Genomic DNA, 4,631 nt, shown 5'->3' on the forward strand with positions numbered 1-4,631 from the left:
AACGCATATGGCTTATCGAAAACTCGAAAGTCGAAACTCGAAAATCGCATATCGCGGTATGTAAATAGCGCATACCGCATAGTGCATAGTGCATAGTGCATAGCGCATAGCGCATAGCGCATAACGCATATCGCTTATCGAAAACTCGAAAGTCGAAACTCGAAAATCGCATATCGCGTTATGCAAATAGCGCATAGCGCATAGCGCATAAAGCATATCGCTTATCGAAAACTCGAAAATCCCATAGCGCATAACGCATATCGCGCATATAAAAAAAGAAAAAAGGAAATCTTTCCTCTTTATTATATTAGCAACGAGCTGTTGCCCGCGACTTCGTCGCATAGTATTATAAAACATACAAACTATATATATAACAAAAAGTTACATATCCCTCGGGAACCGGAACTAAAAACTAAAAACAAAATTAATGAATCCCACGGGAACCGTAACTATTCCCGGAATTAAAAGTAGCCTATGTGTTCTTCCAGACTATGCTCTAAACCTGTGCCAAATTTCATAGAGATCCGTTCAGCTGTTTAGGCTACAAACGCTAACAAACATCCATCCATCCATCTATCCATCCATCCATCCATCCATCTAAACTATCACATTTATAATATTAGTAAGATAATAAGTAAGATAAATATGTCTATTAGAATAGGCAATATGCATATGACGCCAAATTGTACCAAACTTTTTCTAAGTATACTTTTTACTATAAAAAGATTTTTTTAAATATAATGTGATTTAGTGGCAGAACTTAATCATTAAATAGTGTCTTTTTTCAAATTCCCTCGCTAACTTCTAAAACGCACACTATTGATCGAAGCAAGTGGCTTATCTAATATGGCGTCGCTGTGTTGACAATACACAGTTCATTTACGTTAGTTTATATAGAAATACACTCTTGAAGTATTTTACTGTTAACACGATATCAAAACCAACTTTAAAATAAAAAATTAATGAATAGAATTATTAATTACCACGTATTTGTACCAGGAATAATAAAAATGAATCGATTTTTGACTTTTTGACCTTGAGAAACTTTGTTGTGTTTTACGTCAAAGTGACATCTGAGCGTATGTTATGAATGGAATAGACGATTGACGTCAATCGTCTCGTCGTCGTCGTCTCATGACAGCTCCGGACGCGTTTTAGTCGCTCGAAAATGGTCGTAATTTTATTTTATTATTTGTAGCTCAATGGTTGAATTTTTTCGCGTCAATTTTTTTGTGGTTATTTATAACAAGTAGGATCATTTAAAAAAAGAAAAAAAATACATGCATATTCCCTATTCAATAGAAAAGAGAAATTAGATTTATATAGTGCCACAAGACTCTTTCTTGTGGCACCTTTTTGACATTGACAGGATGGCGCCTCTGAGCATTTAGGTCAGCAAGGTAATATGTCCGCATTAAAAGAAAATTCTTTCCTTTTGAAAACGAAAACGCAAATTGTAAAGGAAATAATAGGAAATGGCCCAGACTTCGTTTGTCGGTTATATGGCTCTATAGTTAAAGAATCTTTGTAGCAAACTTTTAGCAATGCACTCTCTTGAGACAGTTAGGGAAGGAATAGTCTTAATAAAATAGAAATAGTCTTACTTAACGCTCATCTACAGAATAATAGAAGTCTTAATGATTGTTGTTTATAATCAACGCACAGTACAACCTTGTATGTGGTAAACGCACAGTACAACCTTGTATGTGGTATGGTTTAAACTGTGCGTTTTAAAATGATCAGATAATTAGTTTTTGATACATTACTGAGTACACACAGTAATTTTCTTATTACGTTAGTAAATATGAAATTTATGTCAAGAAGGTCATACTTCCAGGTGCACAAAACACGTTACATTAAAGGGTCCGTCACTGCTACTTTATAATAAAAAAAGGGAAGTAAAACTTTCAGCAAAATATTTTTAAGTCAATTAGTATATAACAATTTTTTTTAATTACAAATCTTAAAATATGCGTCGCCTTGAGAGTTGGGGAATTTCTTGATTAACAAATGGTAACAAATTCTAATTACAAAAGACACAAGATGATTCACATTATCAAATGTACTGGACCCCCTTACTTCTTCTCAGCGATAAAAATATCTCTCATTTAAAAAAAACTCTGTTGCACTACTTTTAAACAGTTTCATCACTTTATTTAATGGAATGACATTAAAAAAAGCCACACAAAACAAAATGCGTAAAGTATGACGCGAAGTGAACTGACAAGTTATGTCGCTATTACCCTGACATTAAATGTCACTTCTCATTTCATAAAATTTGCCGGCTGCCAAAAGAATCTTGTAGGACAATACGCTACTTGTAAAGCACTCCCGTCTGTTAAAACGTAGTGATAGTGATTATGTTCTCTACTTTGACTTGGAATTAATAAAATAAATAGAAAATTAAATGCAAATCTAAAATATTGTTTAAAAAAAAAAAAATTAGTACACCTTAAAATGTAATCATAGTAGAGTATCAGTGCCGAGTGAATCTTTTTTCTCAATATTTAATTATTTATTCTAGTTATTAAGAAACAAAAAGTTAAGTGTTAAAGTTGTATATCATGTAAATGTGAGACAATCAAAGATACCGCGCTACAATGATGAGTGACAGTGATCTCCGGGCGCAAGAAATCAATGCAACAAACCTAAAAGAGGTTAATTTTTCAAGTCTTTTTCTTTTCTTCGAAATAAGTGAGAACCCCATAAAAATATTCAATACAATGTATCTAATCTTTTTGTTATCGTTTAAAGTATATTTTATGAAAATACAACAAGTCAACAACATGTAAGTATTCTGCATATCTATCTGCATAGGTATCTAACCCAAAGGGTATCTCATCCTATCTCTGAGCTCCAGCTAAAGTTATTGGTATTATGTTTTGTAGATAATTAATATAGTTTAACAGTAGTAGGGTATGCTTTAATATCTTGGTAAGAATGGGCCAGCTCGGCCGGTATATTACACAGCCTCACAGAAGATAGCAGTGAAGTTCAGGAATTCTGAGTTTCGTCTGATGAGTCTGCATCCTGGAGGCCTAAGTTTAGTCCCTTTCCCTTCCCACCCATTTCTAGAAAGGAAAGGGTGGGAAGAAAAAGTGGATTTGACAACGGAAGAGATGCATAGGAAGGAAATTATCCTCTTAATGTGCATCTCCTCCAGCATTGATCAAGGGTAGCCAATGCGTCTGCAATTGCTAATGTTGTCTCTTGACTCGGGGTCTATTTCCCTTGCATTTTAAAACCTGTTTCTGAAGATGAATATATTCTTGAAAATTATACTTGGAACATTTGTGTCCATATCAACGCCAATATCCAAATATACAGATTTAGTGTATGGGGTCTCTTTTGCGGTCCACGGAAATCCTACTTTAGCAGTATTAATAAATAAATGTAGTGTATTAAATAAATAAATAAAAATATAAATGTGTACACTACAATAGTAACATTATACAGGGTGTCCTGTAAAGAATGGGTAATCCCGAAACCCCTATAGTACATCCATCAAGAGCGCAGGAAAAATTTAATAAAAAATGATTTCAAAGGGGGTTTTCAAATTATGAAACTATTTTAAAAAATTGAAGTAGAATTTTTTTGAGTTTGAAAGCCTTCCATTAATAAAAAAAAAGTTGTATGAAGACTGGTGTGTCTGAGTATTTTAATAATGGCATTGCAACTAATATGGTTTAAAAAACGGAAAATGTAACATGACTGCACCTGAATTAAATAATAAACTAAAAATAAAGACTCAGGCAAGGTTTATTTCAAACCAGAAATATTGAAATACTAGCTCCGTGCGGCTTCATCCGCATGAAACTATGAAAATTTTATTTTACTGTTTACATTTGTCAAATTATCAATAGCAAATGTCAAAATGACATGACAACCTTAGCAATCCCTCTTTTTTGATGTTGGCAGTAACTTATGGTCTCTTTCCCATATTAGGGTTTCTATCCAAAATATTTACCCCCTAAATTTAATGGCGTGAAAATATATAGCCTAAAGCGTGACCTAAATGTAGTGATTTTTATTAAAGAAAGAATTATTCAAAAATATGCTGTTACTGCTGACATCTTAGGCAACAAAGAAGTGTGTGTTTACACTTTATTATAATAGTATAGTAAAGTTTGGTATTGCTTTGTATCTTAAAGGCAACCATCCAGTTGGCCATAAAGTAATTTTTTTTTTATAATTGATTATTAAATTGTGTGCTTATAGCTTTGAAAAATAGTTGATATCTTTCAATAAACAAACTTTTAAGATGAAATGCCTAGCGTTGCTTAATTATTTTACTGAAATTTAAGAATTAAAATAATAAAAATAACGACCAGTTGATGTACTCGTAGGTTACGGGAGACTGCTATATCATATATTTGTGCATGTGCAGGTCGAAGCACGCGCCCTGCACGACCGGCTCGTGGCGTACGCGCACTTCGTGGCCGGAGATCCGGTAAGCGATCCCGCAAACGCCTTTTACTGACAAACCCGGTTTTGACTGCCTAAGAAATATGTTTTTTACTTTTATTAGTTTCGTTTCGGTTTTTATACCCCTATGGTCACTCAGGAGAGCCGGTCGGGCGTGTGCTGCGAGCACTCGTACGCACGCGTGCGCGAGACGGGGGGTGCGTGTG

General features: G+C 34.1%; 1 long non-coding RNA gene across 4 annotated transcripts; it reads left to right on the top strand.

Annotated features, from left to right (window-relative positions):
* Nucleotides 1-2,263: 2,263 nt before the first annotated feature.
* LOC106100886 lies at nt 2,264-4,631 on the top strand. Of its 4 annotated transcripts, none has more exons than XR_001225466.1 (4): nt 2,264-2,345; nt 2,525-2,657; nt 4,388-4,450; nt 4,565-4,631. It is a non-coding gene; the product is annotated as an uncharacterized LOC106100886 (long non-coding RNA). The 4 variants fall into 4 exon arrangements; XR_001225468.1 differs by having other exon boundaries at nt 2,281-2,301; XR_001225467.1 differs by having other exon boundaries at nt 2,298-2,320.

This window comes from Papilio polytes, unplaced genomic scaffold (genome assembly GCF_000836215.1).
Source record: "Papilio polytes unplaced genomic scaffold, Ppol_1.0 DF824035.1, whole genome shotgun sequence".
Lineage (NCBI taxonomy): Eukaryota > Metazoa > Arthropoda > Insecta > Lepidoptera > Papilionidae > Papilio > Papilio polytes.